Source organism: Anser anser (assembly GCF_964211835.1).
Source record: "Anser anser genome assembly, chromosome: 9".
NCBI classification, from domain to species: Eukaryota; Metazoa; Chordata; class Aves; order Anseriformes; family Anatidae; genus Anser; species Anser anser.
In genome coordinates, this window is record NC_139729.1 from 17,693,379 (window position 1) to 17,716,764 (window position 23,386).

The following is a 23,386-nucleotide window of genomic DNA, read 5'->3' on the forward strand; positions in this document are numbered from 1 at the left end:
GTTCCAAAGAGCTTGAGATTCAAAAGACAAGGTCACAGGTACATTTAATGGCTTGCCTGTGTCAGAGTCATCCGTAGCCTACTCAAAAATCCAGCTGATCTCCTATAGCATCTCCTGAGCTCCAGTCTAGCATATTGCCTAAACACCCCACCTTCTCTTTAGCCTTTTCTCAAGAGCAGACCACAAAGATAACAGTTCAAGCTACAGTACATCCTTTGCACTGAAAAGAAAACATTTAAAGGAGGTCAGCAATTATGTTTCTCCATCCACAGTCAACTGATTCATTTCTTAGGTTTCTCCAAATCTCTATTTGCAAGTAAAACCTCCGAAAGTGCTGAATTACAGAGCACCTCCTACTGCATGCCAACACGCTCCTCACCCAAAGGAGGAGATCCATCTCCAACAGCGATGAAAAGCTGCTTCTGTAGAAAAGCTCAAAATTGCTATTCTTGCCACTCATCAGTGGCAATCAGTAAGGTCACTGCAGCATGAGCTCCCATTGAATGTCTAAAGCCATTCCATTAATCTTAGTTTGCTGAGAAATCAGAGAATTTAAGTAAGGCCAAAGAGTTAAAAGATCAGGAGACTTCTCAGGAAGTATCATGTCAGTGGAAATGTAGAGCTGACACAGACATATAAATTACTCCACTGACAAGAAAATAAGGCTTTCTGCCATCAAAACCCTAGCCATATATACATATATTTGAGCATGTAACAAAACATCTGGGCAATGCACCTCATCTCTGCTTGCTGCCCCCCATTATTACAGTGGTCAGACGTCTTTCCGTGGGAGAAAGACTTTTGTTTTACAAATCATTTGTGCTGTAGTCACCAGAGGGTTATCCAGCCAAGCTCATTTGCTCCCTCAGGTGAAAACTGGACAGCCACAGATGGACTGCTCCAATCCTGGGGACATCTTCAGCAAAAATGCTATCCCAGACTCCATTTTCTCCACTAGGTCTTGGATAGACTTCTTAAATAGCTTGGAGCTCTTCACACAGAAAAAAAAAGCAATAAATGAAAATAAAGAGCAGGAAGGGTACAGATCATAATGACAAAAAAAAAAAGAGGGGAAGCCACATAGAAAGCTCCAAGCCCATGGAAACAGCCATGCAAAGCAGACCCAGACATTCCACAGGTGCTGCACAATTAACTTTGTCTGGGCACATTAAAGCATAAGAGACCTGAAAAATCTTCCCTTCATCCAGGCCCTGCTCCCCAGGAAATCCACCAGCATAACCCTTATTTCTCTGTGCAAGGGACAGACCATACAGCTGAGGAGCTGAGAAATGCAGTACAGAAACCAGGCAATCAGAGCAGGAGAGAATTCCCCAAGGGGAACAGCAACTGGGAAAGAGTATGTGCCAATGAGAAAGAGCTACAGAACTCATGGATCCTGCCCAGACAGAGGCAGGTAACAGGACATGAAAGTGGCCTCAGAAATGCACCAAATCCAGGTGCTCCCATAATCACAACTGCCCCCTTGAGATACGCAGTACTCATGCATGACTCAACTACATGCATTTGCTTAAGCATGTGTTTGAACAGGCTTGTGCTCAATCTAGAGTTCACAGCTGGCATCCCAGTACAGGGGAGAACACTGGGGACTAGCATGGAAGATACCACCTTTTATGGCTTGCATTATATTGAAGGCAGCACTGGAACAGCCCAGCCAAGCACGCCTGCCAACAAGCCCAGCCAGGGGTGCAGGGATCTGCAGTCCCCTCCCAGGTCAAACCTCAGCGCATAAGAGCTGAACAAGACAGCATTCAGCCTGACAAATCATCAAGCTTTAACTAAAAGGATCTCAACAGCCTTCTATCAGGCTAGCTTTCATTATCACTGCTTGGACCATCTCCATCATCTGCTAATGCAGAACAGATTATAGGGTCTATCTATATATTATGAGATTCTTCCTGCTGATACGGGAATGCATTTCAGTAGTTATTATAAGTGGCAGCCACAGAAACCCAGCCTTTCTGATCATCTTACAATTGCATCCTTGTAAACAAGGAGACAGATGTTGCTCTGATCACCAGCAATGGGAAAACAGCTCCTAAATGCCATGTTGAACACAAAGCGGCGCTTGTATCACCCCCGCAGTTGCATACGTAGCAGAGGATTCCTGGCAGCTTCCCTAACAGAGAGGGCAAGCCAGGGCATGGAAGAAAAGTGGCAGGAGTGTGATTTTACCAGCAGCATTTACAACAGAGCAGCCTACAGGCAGCTCTAGGATTAGCTAGGGTGGGGAAGCAAGGGATGTTGATTCATTGCAAATCCTTGCTCCAATTTCTATTTCTTCTCTCCTCAGCTGTACAGGGGAGCTGGGTGAAGGGAAAGTCTGCCCTTTTCCTGGGGACAAGGCAGGAGGCTATCGGGGAAGGCAGCACCTCCGTCTCCTCCACCAAGTGGGGGGGGGGAGCTGTTATTCTTCCAAAATAAGCATACAGGGCATGTAACAGCACTGATTGCTACAAACAGCATCCCCTCCCATCTACCGGGGAGAAGCAGCTATGAAGATGGAAAGGATAGAAGGTGATGGTAGGTGAAATGGTCCTGTGAAAGCAGCCCACTAAAAATATTGACAAGGGAAATCATTAAGCATGCATGACTCTGGACACAGCCAGTGCTCCCAGCAGGCCAACCAGAATGAATCCTTGCATCAAGACGACTGCTAGCGTCTATAAGCCTTTTGCCAGGAGATGCTAGTATCCACAACGTCTGGATTCACACAAGCTCCCTCTTGCAAATACAAAACACAATGAACAGCATCCCCAATGTACCTGCCAGCTCTTCCAGGACAATTGTATTTCCTTGCTGTCCAGCGTCATTAGTCAGGCACTGTTCCTTCAATCGCCAATGCAGAGCCTAGCAGAAAACAAGAAGAGCTTTATTCAGGAAGAAGTTCAAAGATGCAACATCATTTTGGGAGGACACAGCAATGATTTATCTCCTTAAGTGATAAATACCCTTATAACCTTGGCAGCCATCTGTCAGCAGCATTCCATGAATGCTAATGGTCTCACAAGCAAACATTTCTTTCACTTCACTTCCTTCTCCCATCCACTAAACCCCACTCATGGTTTGGCATCAGTGGGCAGCTGCAGCCTAGCATAGAGAGGTAACTTGGGGAATGGCTCTGTAGAGAGTCTTACAAAGTATTTGCTATTTTGTTGTGAGAATTCACCACTTAGCCCAGCTACATGCAAAAACATTGTGAAGGGAGTCACTGGAACTAACTCTGCTCAGCCCTCTGTAATCTCACCCAGAATTTCTGTTCAGAGAAGTGCCTCTGCTTCAGCTTTTGTTGAAGGCTGCCATCAAATGCAAAGCCTTGAAAAGGAAAGAGTCAGTATTACACAAGAGCAGAGAGGAGCCCTTGCTACAGAGAATCCATATTCTGCTAGAAAGTAAAAGCTACTTCCTCACTTTGTAATTTAGCTTCCATCACCCAAATGTTTCTGAGTCACACTACAGCGATCCCAAGGCATCACAAGAAAATGTGAGCACCTGACCTGTATTTCCTCATCTTCCAGAGTTTGTTTGCGTAACATTTATGCCATTGTTTTTTTTAGCACCTCACATTTTTCAAAGCTTTTCCCAAACCAACCCCCCCCCCCCATTCTCTAGAAAGACATCTCATCTCTATCCTACAGTCATAGAAACTGAGTCATCAGTCAAGTGACTTCCACTCACCAAAGGACAAACAGGCACTTAGAGGACCCTCCTCTCAAAACCCCTCAAACACACAAGGTTGATGCAAGCCCAGCCCTGGTGTCTCTGGAGTAAAGCCTCCAAGATGAGAAACAACACCGAAAAGATGTTGCGTAACACCAGCACAGAAGGCCCTGGTGTCCATGGGTGTTTTTTTCTGGTATTTCAAGGAATTACTATCTTGCAAAAACAAGGCTGCAGTTGCAGTGTGAGATTTATTTCAAGGGTGACCTTAGCACTCATTTAACAAGGCAGACCCAGCCTGGCAGCTTGGCAAAGGCAAGAGTATGACAGCTGTTTAAGCAGCTTCCACATCACCGGTTCTGTTCAAGGCAGACCAAATCCCTGAATACAAGAAGTGCAGTCTGCCACCCCAGGCACGACCACAGGGCTCACACAGAAGAGACCCTGCCCCAGCACAGCCAAGGGGTACTTGCGAGGCCTCAGCCATACCTTGTGTAGCAGAAACAGCTCCAGATACTCTGTGCCCTCTACACCGCCCAGGCTTCACAAAAATCCTCCCCCCTACATTCACAAGCCTGCTCCATGTGTGTGGTTTTGAGTTGTGTTTTTTTTTTTTTTTTAAAATAGCTCACCTCACTTCACACCTGCCTCTTCAGCCTGAGGGCTGAGACCAAGCTGGCAGAAGCTGGAGGAGCTGAGAAGCGAAAATACCTGACAAACAGGACCCTCCTTCTCTCACCAAACAAACCAAAGCCTAATGCAATTCCCGCCTCGCAGGCAACACACCCAAAGAACAACACAAACAGAAACAAGCCTGCAAGCAACAAGAAACATCCAAGATTGAAAAGCGTGACTTGGCTTTACTGAGTCGTGGAAGCATTAGCCTCCTTCAAGGTCAGATCCCACATGAGCTTATTATCAAAAGACTGAAAGAGGCATTGAAGAGGCACCAACACCTGACAAAAAGGTCTGAGCCCAAGCCACACTTACCCTTGGCCCTGTGTGGCCACTTGTCCCTAGTTCTCTTCCCAGTCCCAACCTTCTAAGTGTCTACACAAGCCTCTTGCCAGGCAGTGACCCCTTCCGTGTCACAGGTGCTCTTTGTTTCAGGAAATAAGCAGTGGGTTATTTGCTCTGTCAATTCATTAATTTCTACCTGATAGTTTTGGAAATAGCAGGCTTAACTTGGCTCCTAACAAGTCCCACAAGAAGCAAACCACAACACTGAGAAGGATGCCTCTACCCACTACTCAGATTCAGAACTCTGCTCATGAGCTGTTATTATAATGATTATGGGATGCTATACACCATTAGTACCAAGCTACAGGTGCATTTTCTTCCACAATTTTATCCTAAGCCTTGGATGAAGTTCTCCACATATCCTACAGTGTGAAAGTTAACATCACAGTGAGGCTTCAAGCTGGGAGAAATTTAATGGTACTTCTCACTAATAGTAAGTAACGCATCGGACAGCCAGAAGAAAGGTATCTACCCCATGTATACTGAGTTAACAAGGTCACGCACACTCAGATATTACTATCAGTAAGTACGGTGTCACACTGAGCTGGAAAACCTCCTAAAGCTTCTCCTATCCTTCCTTTATACCAATTTGTAACTGAGGACAGACAGGAATGAAAGGACTACAGATATTGATTAGACCCAAACCGTAGTCTAATAAAGCTCATCTGAGCAAAGAGGGATTTGAGACCTGCTTTGGTACCTTTTCTTGCGTGTTGGTCTATTCTCATTACGCTGCTGCCTCTTCTGTGACTGCGTGACAGAAATAACCCCCTAACCAGCTGTTACAGATGCCACACTGCTTTCTAAAGGCAAAACAGCAGGGAGTCAGCTGTGATATAAGCACTTTGCCAGAGCACCTGAGACTAATTGCTGACCTGCAGTTTTGTTATAGACCTGAACTACTAACTTCCAAACACAGTCACTTATGTGCTTAAGCCAATTGCTTCAGTGTCACTTGCTGAACTGCATGCACACAGCATCTCTGAAACCCTGGCCTGAAACTAGAAAGCATGAGTTGAACTAGGTCCTACCCCCTGCTTCAAATCCCAGGTCAGAGCATCTCAGCAATTCCAATGGTTCCCAACAGCAGACCTCAAAATAAAGTTCACTCATGTACACAACAAGCCAGCGACAAAATAAGAAACCAAACCCAGTTCAGATGCCCCGACTGTATGGAACTTATTGTCTCCAAAGCATACAGGACCTTACATTTTCCAGCACTTTGTCCAATCCACTTTTAAATATCTCCCAGAGGGATAAATATGTCATGGTCTAATAAGCTTCAGAGTTAGGAAAAGTCTGCTTACATTTCCCTCTGGGGTTAATGTGAACTAAAAACACCATGAGAATTACACTTGCATCAACTTCATCTTGCATGATTTCAAAGCAAGCTCTCAGCTCAGGTCTCAGACCTCAACTCCTCAGCCACCTCAGCCTGGTTTGCTGTCTCTATGCCACCCTCAAATCCAAAATCTGATGAAGTCAATAGAGGAGGTAGTTTACCTTAGAATATTTTCTCTATTCTAAGGCTTAAGGTTTGCAAAGATGCAGATATTACTTTTTCACACCTCAGAGAGTTTGAGGGAAGTATTAGTTACAAAATGATGTTCTAATCAAATATCAGACACCGCTGGTAGCTGAGCACAAGGTATGTCATTTTTAAACATGTTCAGGTAACTGAGTCTTTACCACCTGTAGTGATCAGGAACTCCATGATATTCCCAGGTGCTTCAAAGTACTGCATCAACATCCTTACCACTAAAATTATGACAAGATAGATCAAGAATGGACACTTCGGAAAGTTTTGAAGTACATTATTTCCCATCCTACTTCCATTATTCTGGACAGCAGTGTTTTCCTCCTTCTGTGCATGAGTATTTCTATATACTTTGAAGCTTCTGTTGCTTTTTAATTTTAATTCTCATTTAGTCATGAGAATTGCTTTGAGGTTGTGCTTTCAAGATCTCCAATTGTTCTCCCTGTTCTTTGGCATCTCCCCATAGTCCACATCATCCCCGAAGTATAACCAGCAAATTGTACACAATGCTCCAGCTGTTTCCCCAGGACTGTACAGAGTAAAAGAATTATAGCTGACTCTCCTGACACTACATGAGTACTTGTAGTTCTTCATGATTCTAATATTTGTTCATTCTCCTGCTGTTACATAGCAAATCCAGATACTGTCTTCTGTTCTTGAAGATCTGGACTAAGTAGGCAAACAAAGCTCTTCAATACTACAGCAACAGACATCAAAAAGAATCCCAATTTAAGGGGGTTTCATTAGAAGTCATCATGATCATCCTTTGTTTAAGGGGGGGAACCTCTCTCCATCATTTCACCAACACATCTGCGCTTTGTGCCAGGTCTGTTTTTAAGTACACTGAAGCCTGACAATACCACCGGAGGAGAAAAGAAACAAGCTATTCTCTGGAGAGGTTATTATGAATCGCATGTTTTCCTATTTCCTCTGGGCCCATTTTATGAATTAGACCCAAAAAAGCAACTAAGTCATTCAACAGTCTCACTATAGAGTTACTCCTGAGTTCAGGTTTTTAATTTTAGCAGGACAGAGCTTTTAATTCTGTTTCAGAATCACTGTTTCAGCATCAAACTGAAAATTTGCGTAGCACAGAACATGTAGGTTAAGCTTTCTTCCATATTCAAGGGACAGCAGCATTGTGCTCTAGCTCATCCTAAGATGGCTCCTCTGCCAGCAGCCCCAGCACAAAGAACAACAAACCCAGACTCAAAGTAGATATCAAGAAGTCTTTGTACTTTACACACACTGGATTAGAAGCATTGACCCCGGATTCATCCCAAGACTTGCTATCTGTGTCTCTTATTCAGCACAAAGCAATGGTTAAGCTGCTGTCCAGAGAAAAATGCACAGAACTACTGTTATGCACTTCACAACGGGTAGAGTCAAAACAGGTAATAAAAACAATCCAATGTGGGTTAAAATATAAAAGCCAGGTTATTAGGCAAAAAAAAATATAAAGTTGTTTGCAAGTTTCGAGGGGCATGCATAGCTACCTTCATCCACCACTTCAGTCCTGCAAGCTTGCAAAGATGCACAGTTCCCACACTTTGTTTTTTCTTTATATGCTTCATCAGCCTTTGAGGTGGGTCAAAATAGATTTTCAACAGGAAAGGCTAATACTGACTATTGTTATTCAATGGAGCTAGAGGATAAAGGAAAATGAGCTTCATATTTTGGGTGCAACTCCTAGAATTATGATCTAGATTCATTTAATTGTGCTTGGATCCAGGCAATTAGTTACACCCATTGTAACAAATTGAACCAACTGCAAAATTTGGAATCCAATCCAACCGCTGATGTAGGATTTGTTGCGACTCCTAACATTTAAAAAAGGAGAGAAGTTAGTAAAAAAAAATGATTTGGCACAACAGCCCCCTGTAAAGTCAAAATCCTGAATACCAGAACACCTCCTGATCACCAGGAACAAAAGATTAGAATCAGAAGTGACACCAGCCAAGCTTTAAAACATGTTTTTGATTAATAATGTAAGGTACTAAAAGAAACATTAAAGCCATTTCTGTCTTGGTTGAACCCAATTCAGTAACCTGATAGGATTTATAACCTTGAATATAATCAGGGGCAGCCTAGAGACCTTTGGGTAAGCAACATGAACATCACCTGTACTTTGATATCATTTCATCTACTGCTGCTTCCCAAAGGCTCTCTTCATCCCACTCATCAAACCCAACTCATCCCAAACACCACCATTCCCATCTCCCAGTCTCATGAGATAGAGCAGCCACACAAACCATGCGGTGCTTCCAAACAGTGAGAGCCGAAAATAGCATGCATTTGGCAAGCAGAATATACCAAGTTTTGGCAACTCCAACTGAGTCATTATGTTTCAAGAAGTTCATCTTACGCCTCAGCGTTTCAGCAAGTTGTTTTCAAGCTCACAAACAGCGGATGGGAGAAGCAACAGTTGCCTACATAGGTGAGCACTGTGTGCTGGTTCAGATTCCTCTAATAAATCAGACCGGTAACTCAAGGACAAGCAGTGCCGCTGGGAGAGGAGGCACAAAGTTGGCAGGTACATTGAGCATGGCAGCAGAAGCCAAGAACGCACACATGGGGATGGAGGTGGGCAGCCTCGTCCCTTCACCTCTTGTGCCCTCCATGACTGGAATGAGACTAGTCCTGCTTACCAGGCAGCCTTCAAGGGGCATCAAAGCTTGCTAATGCCTGCACAGCATTCAGAGAGCCTTGAAGCTAAGATCTTTTACAAGCACAGAGTAAGGCTAGAATTTTAAGTCAGCCAGTTCAAACATAGGACATTTATTTTTAACAGGGGAGGCATAATTGACAGTTGGCACTGTTGAGGTTCTCACTCTGGTTGGGAGAACTTGCTGCATGCCATGGTCAAGCTCAACCACCAGACACGGCCTGCCTGTAAAGTGCCTGGCTGTGGATCTCTGGCCTGTGCCTATTAGCTGATGGCATCCTCCTGAATCTTGCTCTTTCTAGGCAGACCTATTTTAAAACTAACTTTAAAAATCTGTGCCACAGAGCCAGCAGCAGGCAAAAACCTTGGTTAGACTATAGACTGCTGCCTGCACCAGTCACCAACATTTCCAAGCATTTGGAAAAGTAAGCAGGCTGAAAAACAGGAAAGGGTGCAGGCATCAAGGATGTTTTAGACACAGGATTTTAGCACTAGTTTCCCTCTGCATGGTCAGGCAGCAGCAAGTGTTAATAATGCCAGGAGGCTCCCTGACTGTGCTCTACCAGCACTATTTATTACCATGAAAGAGTGGAAAAAAAAGAGGATTTCATCTTGTTCAGCTCCCAACCCCTGGGCACAAGAGGTTTGCTCCGCTCCAAGTTGTGGAGGAAGCTCTTGGAGTCAGAGGGTGGGAGCTATGAGCAGGGTTTAAATACCAGCCCTCCAGAGAAAACTTTGGGTTCTTGCAAACAGAACTACAGAGCTAATCAGGCACTCCAGACTGAAAGAGGAGCCTAGGTTTTGGCCTTGACAATTTGAGCCTTCTTTTCCCAGTGCCACATGTGCTCTGAAGGACTGGGAGACTTGCAGCATGCATTGGCCAAGGGTAAATTCAAAGTGAATTCATTCTGAGTGACGATGCTGCAAATAGACTGACAAAAATGAAAAAGTTACTGTGCCTACAAGATTACTGAAGGAAGATTAGGACCCCAAACTCTCTCAGCAGGCACTCCTTTGAAACATTTACCTTTTAAATCTTTTTTTGTTGTTGTTGTTGTTTATTTTTTTAAGTGGGTTAAAACCATTAATTAGGAAAGCAGCCAAGATCACCATCCACACCTGAACTGTGAATGGTATCCCAAGTCAGTAAATGGAGAAGCCAAACCTCCAGACCCAAATCCCTCTCCTTAAGCACGAGGGTATCTTGAAATGCTGCCTCAGATAAGGCAAGACTTGTGCCCATCTTTCAAACAGATCTATTCCAGGCCTGGTGAGTAATGCTGGGTGAGAGTCAAGAGCACATAAAAAAACTCCTTTTTCATATGTTAATTTGGCAAAAAATAGCTGAAATAAACCAAGGGACTCATAAATCTGTAAAATTCAGGGAAAAAAAAGATTTGCAACTAAGGATTTTGGACCGCTGAAAGCTGATTTTCCATGCGTGTCTCATGCCTTCTGCATTGCCTATTTGAGCTGAACTGCTGAGGGGATTTTTTTCCCTTTTTTTTTTTTCTTTATTAAAAAAGCACCACCCCAGCTTGCAAAAGGCAAGATTTGGGGGAGGACTAGGACTCACCTGTGCCAGCAGAGGGCACTCCGAGCAGCCTCGGTAGGCGCCTACCAGGTCCCCGGGCAGCAGCAGCCGGGCTGGTGGCACCGGGCGCTGTCACCTGCTGCCACCGCGGTCCTGCGCTTCCACCGGGCTCCCTGCTGAATTCTTTCATCCCTGGTTATCCCGCACAGCTGGGCGTTCATCTCCAATCCGATGGCTTTTTTTCCTCCGCTCGCCCAGCTCTGTATTAACGCTCAGCTGCCTTACGTGACACCATGACCTACTTTTTCCCCCCCTCCCAGAGAAGAGCGAAGCGCTGCTTCAGCGTGGCTTGCAGGGAGGAAAGCGAGGCGAAGCTGAGGAGTGCTGGCAGAGCAAGCCAGGGCCCTTTTCAAAAATTCATGGCTGCTTGTGAGGAGTTAGGCAAGGAGAGGCAGGGCTGGCCCAGGCTCACCAAACCGTGCAGCTGAAAAGGCAGGAGCAACAGGGAGAGAGAAGGGTCTTGTGTTTGGAGTCTGAAAGGACAGCCCTACAATAGCTTCCCCAAAATCAGATTGCTTTCCCACCTGGCTCCCCCAGACAGAGCTTAAGTCAACTGATCCAGAGACAAGGGTAAGAAATGCTGTCATGGGCAGCAGCAGTGACTCAAGCAAGAGCAGAGCGTGGCTCAGGAGACACAGGCTCATTTCCATGCACCCCTACAGACATGATCTAAGGAAAGTGCCTAGCCTCAGAGCCTCCAGGATAATCAATTACATGCTTATATACCAGAAAAGTCAATCAGCTTAACCCTAACCCTAGGGAAATGCTGCTATCTCCACCAGTTTTCAGTGCAAATTACAAATCTACATTCCTTTGAGGATGTGGATTTTAGCCTGTCTCACTTCCCTGGTGTTTAGAAGGAGATAAGATTTCCCTAGTTCTGCAAGGTATTCTGTGCACCAGACTGCCAGGCATGCCTAATAGCTCAGCAAAGGGGTACCTAAAAGAATAAAGTAGAGACATCTACTCCTAAAATAGCTAGAATTTGGTCTGTTCTGTAAAGCCAAATAACCCTATGTACTTCAAGGACTTTTTGATCCTCCAATCCATCCAGACATCTCTAGTTCTTGAGCTATCAAAAGCTTATATAACATGATTTCAAAGGTACACTGCTCTGGCTTACCAAGGCTTTCCTCAAATACATGAATGGTTGTCCTTGGTAGCAAGCTCAGAGCACAACTGGAGCAAGGCAGCAGCATCAGTCTGCCCTCTGGCAAGACAGAAGAGAGGGATCACACTGCTTCCAAGCTGGCATTTGCTTTCTTCATTGCTGGAGAGCTTGCAGGACAAACAGAATGGATTCCCGTGCTTGCAAGTCAGGTCCACAAGGGTCCTCATGACTTTTTTCTATTTTCACTTCAGGACTCGGTTTGCAATGGAGCCAATACAGACACTGCTTGGCAAGAAGGGCACAAGCTTTGGAAGCAATTGGATCGCATTCGTGGGCCTTGGGATAATGCTCACTGCACTCACTGGTAGAATTGTAACCCTGCACCAGGTTGTAAATGCCTGACATAAGGAATAGCTCCAGTCACCTGCAGCAGCTGCAGGCTTTTACATCTTCACTCTCAGAGCTCTAATCACTACAGCACCTGCTGCTAGGGAGGAGCAGAAGAGCTCAAAGATGTAGCACTATGCTTTGAGAGCTTCTTACAGCCAAGTTCAGAACTTGGACCTGCTGGAAATCACTGTCACTGTACTTACTACCCACCGATGCAGAAGGGTTAGGCTGTTACTGCTGTTCAGGGAAAAGCATCTTCATTCGCTCACCTCCGAGGGTTCCCTTAGTGGTTATTCTGTGCTGAATATGTCAGTACCTGGAGCAAGAGGTGCTGAACAACCAACCTGTCACCTAACTACAACACAACATCAAAGCCCCATCCAGTTCCACCCACCACCTACCCCAAGCTGTGCTCAGCTGCACTGGCCCACAGGGCTGGAGCAGGAGCTGCTGCAGCTGGGAATGTGCCCCACTGGAGAGCCAGCTGCTGACTGCAGCCCCCTATCACATACCATCCACTTCTTCATATGCGCTTCAGTGGGTTCCCCATGTTAGGAAGAGTTAGAGGAAAGAGCCATCACTGATACTGAACTGCGTTACAGGATATATTAGTGAAAAGAAGACAGGCCCCAGAGCTCACAGCCTCACTTTTTTCTTCAGCTGCCACCAGCTCTTTAATTCCCCTGAACAAAAATAACCATATTTGGAATCTGCTTCCAAGTCCAGAAGACGTTGGTCCATTCTGAGCATCTTTCATATCTTTTGGAGCTTTCCTGGAACCCAGCTGCTCTGCTGGATCCCTGCTCAGGGACAGCACACAGCAGCCCAGCAGAAGCTACTGGTTTCCATTGCAATTAGCATTGGTGGTGTTTATCTTATTTTAGAATGACCTGGCTCCTCTGGAGAAAACCCATGTTTACAATTCATTCAGAAAAAAAAAAACCAAAACAGCAGTATTCTCCTCTCAGCATGAAGTGACCTTGCAAGTGGATGGGACTGACGAGTACAGGGTAAATGAGAGTCACCCCCACCTAGGCAGTCAGTGGCACAGCTATGCAGTGAGCAGGGACTTACTGCACTTTGGTTCACGCCCCAGGGTGATCTTGGAGGATGCAACCTGGATTCCTTGCAGATGAATCCAGAGTGGGAGATCCATGCCAGGGCAGCTAAGGACTGGTCCTCCAAAGCAGAGCTAGTCCAAAGAACCCCAGCCCCCCTCAAAAACACAGATGGAACATCCCCACCACCACTTGATGTACTCACACCAGACCTCACAGCTCAGTGAGGCGCTCAGTCACTCAGAGCCCTTCCAGCTATGCTCTGCTCCCACCCATCTGACTGCTTTCACCTGTTTCTTTTGCCTGGTGCTTAGATGATCTGTCCTTGGAGACAATCCTTCAGCTTTTATTACATGCAATTGCAACAGCTATTCAAATAGGGCCTTTAGCTCTCCCTGCCTGAGACATCCGAATAAAAATCAAATTAATTCATTGCAGTTTTTACTGCTTCCAAACTCGCTTTCTACAGATGTTTCCCCCATTTCACCAAGAACCATTATACTTCAGTTTCAGTTGCAGAGACCATTAACCCATTATGAATTGGCAATATTGGTCTCGTTTGAAGAGCTGGTTCTAGCTCCTCCGCCACAATAAACATTAGCAGTAAAGCTGCTTGGCACTAGCTGCCTTCTGAGAGGCTATTCATGTTTCAGTGTTTGTGCACACTGCATGGTTTACGGCAGGGATTTTGCATTGTTTATTTTCTGTTCTTCTGCAGACAGTGGCATTGTTAAACAGCATGTGTCCGAGAGAATCCACCCTCTCCATGGGATCTCCTCCCAGCTATTACAGCACTTCCCAGAAACCTACTGAGCTCTGGAATAAACAAATCTCAATGGGGGGACTGAGCCCACACCCAAGAAGTAGAATGCCATGAAGCCTCCATAGCAATGAAAGTAACTTGGCTTTGCATGAAACCTTCCTTTTGCCTAATGAAAACCCTGTGTTGTCACCCTTCCTAATGATGGTCTCTTGTCCCTTGCAGGCATAAGACTGAATAATGGACTTTTCTCTGAATTGCTCCAGCTGTAGCATGAGCCACGAGAGAATAGGTTTCTCCTCCTCCTGACCCATGAGCTTGAGCACCCAAAGTGTTTCACCTTGGACAGAAGGAGTAGCGAACAACCTTTGGCATAGATGAGCACATGGGGGGCATGCTAGGACTCCTCCCAGTGCTGAGAAGCCTCCCACAGCCTCAGTTGGTTTGTTTTTCTCACCCAAAGCCAGACCAATTACCAGCTTTGGGAACAGAACGGAATCTCCTCCAAGTCAGATTTCAGCAACCATTATGTAAATAACTTGTTAGTCCTTGTTCCTCCTGCAGTTTAGGACCTGGTACATCCTCGGTATCATCTAGCCATTCTCTCTTGGCAAACACCCTCCCACAGCAACGCTGGGAAGCCTTCACTGGCATTCTGCCTCACATACATACACTCATCTTTTGTCATGGGATACGGAGAGATGCTTTGCAACATGCTATATTAACAAAGGTCAGGAAGCCCCTGCTGGTCTAAATATCCCACATGCAGTAAATTAGGGCTGTGGCAGCTTTTGATTCAGGCAGTGCATTTCATACTTGCATTCCTAGGTTTTTGCTCTGGCTGACAGCAGATGTCCAACATTTCTGCTGCACAAGCAAATCACTAGCAGCTAACACAGGCTCATTGTATCATCTGTGGCTGGAAGCCCACCTCTCTTCTGGGCCAGAACAGGTCTAGACCAGCAAGCAGTGTCAGCAACGGGTCTCTCTATGGCATGACAGAGAAGTGTTCTCAAATCTCTTTGTAAGCAGGATGAAAAACAGCCCTCCATTTCTAAGCTTTTACCATCTGACCTTAGATTTGCTCTTTTCTATTTGCTTAGAACAGCATTTATCCATCTATCTGGATCTTTCGGTTTCGCCATGTTTACAAGGCATGCACGTTTTGCTCCCCCTCGTAATTCATTCACACTATAGTCTAGCTCACACACAATCAAAGCAGAAGCCCTTCAGAAGCACTAAATCCAGTACTAGGTTGCATAAAAATGATAGTTCCCATATGTCCTTGTAAACACCACGCCAAACTGTATTTGTACTCTATTTACATTGTGTTAACATCTACCAAATTACCAAGCCAGCAGGAGAACATACACCCATTCACATTTCTAAACAAGGCTTATAGTCTGGGTGAGCATTAATCTTGCCTTTTTTTTTTTTAAAGCAACTTGTATTAAAAGAAAGAAAATTTTAGCATAATCTTGGCCTGTAGTTTCATGCTACTTGCCAGAACTAAAACATCTGCATCCTGTGGTATCAGACTGCTTGGGGACTTGGTTAATTCAGAGGCAGCTAAATCTTGGATGGGATTACCCCTGGGAGAGCTTCCCATTCTCCTGATGTTTCACATTGTTCATAAGAGGAGAATCTAAGCTACCACGACTAAATTCTTTCTTGTCCTTTACAGTTGAGTTTATTTTCAAGCGTACCTTTCTCCCAAAATGTGGAACCAGGCCCATTAATACCATCTGAGGATCTAAAACAATTTGAAAAGTTCCTTTCCTATACAGGGATATTTCCTGGCTAGCAGACTTCTGATTTTTTCCTTGGCCAGTGCCTTTCTTATAGCTAGTAGCTGATCAATCTCAAAGCTTGTAACAAGAGACCCTCACTGCAGTTTTTTCAGTTGGCAACCAAACATGAAATTCACTCTTTGGGGGAGTCACAGGAAGTCAAGTGTCAAACAGATCAGAACAATAGTGTGTTAAACCTGCCTTACCCTAACAGCAGGGGAAGACAGATTAAATAACCTCTAGACCTGCCCAGGACCATGAAAGCTTTTCCTGGCTGTAGGAACTGGACAATCGATTGTATTTTTAGACAAAGGGCTGGGATCTTTCCTTTTTGAACTGTATGGATACTGCCAATACCTCTATTACTCAGAGCTGTATACAATAATCAATAAGATTCATCCCAAGACCTTTGCGTTATCTCCAGTACTCCAGCAAGCCAAGTCACCTAGCCCAGATTAGAAACAGAGGCTGAGATCAGGATGCAGTAAAGTTATTTGGCCTTGTAGGGTGGGTATTACAGCTTGACTGTGCTACAAGTTCTGGCAATCACGGCTGCATCCTTTCTAAGGTCATCTAGGACTACCTTGCTACAATTTCTGCTAGCCAGATCCCTCTTCCTACTCATCACAAGACACAGACTTGGACTAAACCTAAGGCTGAGTCAGTATTGTGGAAGTGAGCAGCAGAAAGGCCAAGTCCTCCTCCAGAACTAGACAGCTTCCAAGAGTAAAGCTAAGTGGTTGTCTGAGTTCGGGAATTAAAATGTCTTTAAGTATCACCACATACAAGGTACCAGCTTGTAATAAGTCTTTAAGCAGCAACTTCTAGTACAGCTGCAAAAAAAGCTTGATGACTGCAAGGTAGACATTAGCTGTCTGTTCCCAGTAGAAAGGTAGTGTTTTTGAAGGGAGCTATGAGGAAAAGCCTGCCAGGAAAACCCTCATCCTGTTTTGCACAATATGTACAGCACTATTGCTCACACATTGCCACTCTACATTGGCAAGAAGACAGGCTGTCTTCTAGTTCTATTTAATTTCTTGGTATCCCCATCGTTTCCTGGCCACTGGCAACACAAATGGCTCTACCAGGGCAAAGAGATGGTCGGCAGGACTCAAGCAGCAAGGCCGTCGGTGCCCAGAGCAGTCAGGGCAAAAAGCTACAGACAGTGAGGGGCAAACCTGAAGCAGACCAGAGGCAGAGGATAAGCAGTTCAGTGGGTCATACCACATTGCACAGACAAGCTACGTGACCTCAGAGTATTGATATGTAAGTGTTCCATAGGACCATTCAGGCAGGCTTTGATTATAGACTGGTTTTCTCGCTGTTTAATCAAAAGTCATTGCATCCTGGCTTCCCTCGCACAGCTTGCTGGATAGTGACAGCTTTGTCTGCTCTCTTGGGCTTGATGTAAATGGACAGGCAGAAAAAGATGAAAGACCTTCAAGTGTTGTGTAACTGTCCAATAAACCTGTAAGACCCGAGTGGAAGTGTGTTAATAGGCCCTGATTCTTCAGACGCTGACTCCATGCATCATTGTGGCTTCTGAAAGTACAAATTCAAATTAATTTGTCAAACTAGTCCAAGTAGTACTAGTTTATAGCTATTATATTGATGGAGGAAAAGCAAAACAGCGATGTTTGGAATTCATCATATATGCCTTATAAACTTCCTGCTTATTCTTCACACTTGAGACATTTGTCAGATGTAGAACAAAATGAACAGACCCTTCTTTCAGGCCAATAAAATCAGGAGATGATTTTCAGATATTTCAGTTTCAAACTACACATGCATTTGGTAGACAATACAAGTGAAAAGCTTTGTAGTTAGGAACTCAGGGCACAATACACAAAGGGAGTTCCTGGGTGGTCATGTCCAACTCTCCAGCCAGCCATATTTTACACAGCATTTTGGAGCATCTCTGCAGGCAAGTTCATGCTTGGGTCTTGGATTTCAACCAGTATTTTGTCCTACTTTTCTATTTGTTATGGTGATGCTAATGCGTTCTCACTTCGCTGTCGGAGCAGCGTACATTCATTGTATAGGGAGAGCAGAGGCAAGGTATGGTTGAAGAAGAGATCTTGCACATGAAGGATTTAAGCATAACTATCAGTCTTAAAAAAAGACTGAATTTTGCCAGGAAACCGTAGCTGCATTAATGCTTACAGTTGTTTCATGCTACTTCAGGGTTGAACTGAAAAACCATACATGACAATGCCCTTTGCTTAGCCCCCAACACCCTTCTCCCTTCTTTCTGAAGAACTCAATCTGAAAAAAAAGTGACCACAGGAATAGGTAGGACATGCCTGTTCTGACAGCCCCAGGCATGTAGGAACTGTGTGCCCAAGAACCAATTCACCCATTCCTCAACGAAGGAAGCAAGACACAAAAACCTGCCTGTGGTCTACAGCTTAACCATAGCCACAGCTGCATTGAGAGCTCAGGTCCTCCTGGTCACTAGGAAAGCACGGTCTGAACACCATCCATCTGTTGGAGGGTTAGTTAGGTGGCATCAATCCTCCCCAGTTCCCAAGCCTTAAAGAACAATGCTTTTTGCCTCCTCCTGAGCCTAGATTTAAGTGCCTAACAGTAAAACTTTCAAAATGCCCTAGTGATTTGGGAGCACAAGGCATCGCAGTGTCTATGTGAAATTACTGGGAAAGAGTGACCACTGAGCAGCTCCTAATATGGCAGTCAGATCACTGTGATTCTGAAATATGGAAAGAAAACAGCTAATCTCCAGAGAGCCTGAGTATAGCCTTTGAAAAACATCTTAGTAATACTTTGTCATGCATAGCATCAATGCTGGAGTTCCTAGAACTCATTCCTCTAGGACTGAAATTCTTCTCACCAAAGTGATATTTAAACCATATAGCCATTGGTTTTGGAAACAATTCCAGACATTCCTTTTCCCTTCACATAAATACCTGTTCAACCTAAAATTAAGAGCTGAGAACTATGAAGGACTTCTGATAGGTGAGCCTAACTGCATGAGAAAAAATTCAGTAAGGGGACCATGAAGTCAAGGAACATCCACTACCTAAACTGCAGATTTCAATTAAAGTAACAGAATATCTTAGAAAAGTTCAAATGTAGCCTGGTATTTACTTGTGTCTTTTCTGATGAACATACTTCTTAATATGGGAGCAAGTCCAGTTTTCTTAACACCTACCCTGTAGTTCTTTCATCTAAAAGGTCTAAGACCATGCAAGGAGGCCCAAAATTCTGGCATTATGTTCACAGTGTAGAATAGAAATCCCACCCCTCCTCCTTCCATAAAAGCTTTGTGAAATGCTTCAAAACCAGGATTTGATGCTATCAAAAGCCTAATTCCAAGTAACCTCCCAGGGGAAGTCTCACAAGAGGAAAGGCTCTCCAAGACAACCAGCTGAAAAAGCCCTTCATCTGCATGCTTGCAATCACTAGTTGACAGCACACCATGCAGACACATGGTGGGGACAGACCTGCACCTATACATGTTTGCATATCAAAGCAGAGTTGACTCTCATCAACACAAGTCTAACTCAGACCACTACTAAAGAAAACTCAGTGATCTCCAAGAAACAAAACAAGAAACCCTAATAATGAACTGTTTGTTCAGCAAAGAAAAGGCCGGAGCACCTCAGGGATGAAGGCAACAAGAGGCAGATCATAAAAATGAAAGGCCACAGCAGACAGACTTGGCAAGACCTCCACACCAGCTGAGCAGCTCTAACATCCGAGAGCCATGAGAACATCCGATCATGGGCTTACAGACATGTACACAACACTATGAGCAAAGCATTTCAAAGCAAAGAGTAAGGAGGGGCCAATGCTGAATTTACTTACAGGCTTTTACCAAACTTGTGCTGACAAAAGGGGTCAGGGAGCCAAGCCAGTCCAAGAGGATGGCCAGTTATTACTCAGCAGGCTGATACGGAGCTCTCTGGCAGCCCACTGTCCACTTCCATCAGGGTGTCAGCTCCTCCATTAGTGAGGCCAGGTTTGCTGCATTGGCACTAGTGATCAGTCAAATCACAAAGCTGCTCTCGTCAACCTACTAAATCAGGGTCTTTCCTCAGGGCTGGAAACAAGAATAGAAGCATTACAGCATAACTTCTCCACCATCTCAATAAAGTAGGAAGAGGTGGCATCATCAGTAGGACGTTTGTAGGTGTGCCCTTTCCTGTACTTCGTTCCTCACCAAAAGCATCATAGAAACAGCTGACATTGAACAGTATCAGCACCAGGCATAAGAAAGGGGCTAAGACAGCCACAGGCCTTCTTGAAACATGGTGCAGCCATCAGGAATAGAAACTAGAAGTTCTTTACCTTCCACATGCACAAGAACCACATTCTCTAGAAAGCAGATCTCTAGATCTCTAGAAAGCAGAAAACCAACTTTTTCTGCTCCTTAAGAACTGCCAGTACTTCCCAGACAGGGAAGGGGGAGAGGGTGTCAGTCAAATACCAAAAACCCCAAGTAACTTGAATGACAGATGTACATTTTGGCACACAAATTACCTCTCCAGTCAACTTCTGGAAGGCCTAAGCATGCTAACAAACACGTGAAAACTAAGAAAATTGCAAGTGGCAATGAACTATGCTGCTCTGAATTCGGCCAAGCCTTCCTGTCCTGATTGCTGCTGATAACCCTGACTTCAGGCTCTGCCTGACATCAGGGAAACCTCCCACCATACTGCTCGTTTACCTGTGACAGAAGAGGGCTTTGTGATTAGACGGCACCCTAGGCTTCAGACAGGCTGGGGTCAGCTCCCATCCCAGTCCACTGCTTGCTCCTCATGGTCTTCCCACACCTCCACTTGTACAGGCAGGCAGTAAATACCTTAGCAGTCTACACTGTTCTGGCTCAGTTATGACAAGGGCCATAAAAAAAACACTATAAATGCATCAGAGTCTGCAAATCTCTCCTTTCCTCCCTGTTCTGCCCTAGGCTTCTGTTTTGTTTTAGCCCTGTTTCCCCCCTCCCCCCTTTTCCCAGGAAATGTGATGAAGGAGGGTGGGGTGGCTCAAGCTATGTACAAATATTCAGACAGTCTCTTAGCAATAAATGGGTCTCAGTCAGTTCTATTATCTGTCTGGCTGTGGCTCTTATTATCTGCTGTGAATTGTAGCAGCGATCTCTGGAACAGCATTCAGACACCATCATTACCAACTTCCACACCCTCCAAAGACCACACGATAACAAGGCTTGCTGGATAATACTTGCCATTAGAAGAGGGAACATAAAGGATTCAAGCTATGACTAACACAGTAAAAGGCTCTGCATGAGGCTTTACATTCATTGACCCTGGTTTGTTATTAAAGAAAATTCTAGGTTCAAAACCTAGACCTGCATTTTATACAGCGCATCAGCTGATTTGTACAGAAAACTGATTTCATCCTGTACTTGCTCACTCCTCTCACCATCCTACATTTTCATGGGGGACTGCAGCAGGAGAGGCCCAGCACAGGCCTGTCAGGAGCTCATGGTGCCCAGTTGGGGCCAAAAGCCCAGGGTAGCAGCAGGGGCCTTCTCGTACCACACAAAGCAGCCTGGATCCCATAATGGGGCCTAGCAGTTCAGCACTCAGCTAACTCCTTACAAAGAACAGGAATCTGGGGATCCAAAAACACATCTGACTTCTGTGTGTTTCTCACAAGGCCTCCAGTTCAGTTGGGGCCTGCCTGCAAAGCCCAAATTGAAACCCAATACCTTCCCCCAGGGTAGGAGGAGGGCTTTGAAAGGCAACCGCTTAGGCCTCCCTCCCTTCTCACAAGGCAAGGCCACAAACATTAACTCCAGCAAAGCTCATTTTCTTATGGGTTCCTACCTAGCAATGGATTGGTTTCTGCCTCTAAGGCACACAAATGCTCAATGGAGGTTTTGCTGAAACTGGGATATTTCAAAAGCCTCCCTGCTGCAAATTCACTGGTGCCTTTCTCATTCAGGCACCTACTTCACAGCAGGCCTTAATGTCAAACTATTACACCCCTCATTCAGCATGGCTAAAAAATTAGTCATCGACCTAAAAAGTTATTAGGAAACACTTGATACTATGATTGCTTTCCTGTGGAATGAGGGAAAGGAAAGAGGTGGGGGAGGGAAGGCAGAGGAGCCCTTGCACTTACAGTCAGGAAGGTTTCTCCAGGGCCACCAGCACAGGCACACCACTCCTGGAGACCTCAGGACGGCACCAAGGACATGGCACCAACACAGCTACCCCACCACCAATAGCCCAGAGGGGGCTGGCAGATACTGCCTTAAATAGAGCCACCACTCCCTGCAGCCATCTCTCAGGGCAGCACCACCCATGCTTAACACAGGCCAGCTGAAAGTCATTTTTTGACCGGCAATTGCTCACAGGATCAGCCTGGGAAGGCAGCTGGGGCTGCTGGGGGGGTCTGCCTGTAGGCATTGGGGTGCAGAGTGGGGCTGGCTGTTGCCTCACCCATGCATGGCGCGGGATGGGGATGGAGGTTGAAAGTCCAGGGAAAGGCTGCAGATGGGGAAGGAGCTCCGAGGTGCCAACAAAAAGAGAGGATATATCTCATCGAGGGGGCAGGGTTTGTGTGCTTGTCTCTGCAGGGAGTCACTTGGGCAAAGAACAGTGCCCTTGTCCCATGTCCTCAGATAGCTTGTGGCTACCCCAAGGTGTCACCGCTCCTCTCCAGCCTCCTGGGGGCTCCTCCAGCTCTGCAGACACCATGATGTGCAAGCCTGGGCTGGTGATGAGCAAAGCTGGGCTGGAGAGAGCATATGGTGCTGGATGGAGGGAAGTAGGAGTACTGAAAGAGGCTACATGGGGTGGCCACTGCCTCATCTGTGGAGAAATCACAGAAAGCATGACAGAACATAGTATTGCACCTCTCCATGGCCGTTTTCAGTCAGTGCCAATCTAACTCAAGTCAACCCAAAAGCTGGGGTTGGAGAGAGCTGTAAAGAAGTTACCTGTTGGTGAACAACAAACAAGACATGGCACCTCATTGAGCAAGCTTTTCAGTGAGGTGGAGCACAGCCATTGTATCTACCCACTCAAACCCAGCTGCCCTACAACTGAAAAGGCATTCACTGGGCAGGGGCTGTGCTGGCTAACAGCTCTACATGGCCACAGCAAGGCTGGATGGAGCTGGCAGTCAAAAAAATGCATTTTAAGTGGCTTTCTGGCAAGCAGTGCCAAGCATTTGCAGAAGATGTTTTGGGAAGGCAGGGGGAAAAAAAAAAGGCCCCCTCCCCCATTTTATAGTAATAAAAACATATTTGATTTGTATACAGTTTATATGCTTCATAAAAATGCTAATTACTCTCCTGAAGAGAGGAGAAACAGAGCAATTTTGTGCATCCCACCCTTCCCCCTGCACTATCCTTTATACTTTTATGACGCAGCATTTATTTAAGTCGGAACTGTGCCCAGCTCTTTCTGCCGTTCGCACGGCACATCCTCCCCTCTCTTCCCACTCGTAAAAAAAAAAATAATAATAACTTGCAAATTTATTTCAGTGGAAATTTGGAAAAAACACTATTAGGAAAAAAGAAAAAAAGCCTCCAAACATAAAGCACACAAGGACTCCAACACTCCCCCCTCCCCGATATTTTTCCTTTGGTGCATACATTTTTCCAAGGTCACCTCGGAGGCTTTTCCTAGTTGGCTATTAAAACAAACAACAACAACAACAACAAAAAACGCCTGCCCCAAGAAGCACATGAAGCCATCGCTGTGGCTTGGACTGCTTCCCTGTGTACAGATGCCACGGGAGAAGAAGCAGAGCAGGGGGGGAGTGTGCTGATATTTTTCCAAGACTTTTT

General features: G+C 45.3%; 1 long non-coding RNA gene across 1 annotated transcript; it reads right to left on the reverse strand.

Moving 5' to 3' along the window:
- Window positions 1-436: 436 nt before the first annotated feature.
- On the reverse strand, window positions 437-23,386 carry LOC310903933. The gene is made up of 3 exons (XR_014587927.1): window positions 21,712-23,386; window positions 2,784-2,868; window positions 437-991 (listed from the first exon to the last, which is right to left on the reverse strand). It is a non-coding gene; the product is annotated as an uncharacterized lncRNA (long non-coding RNA).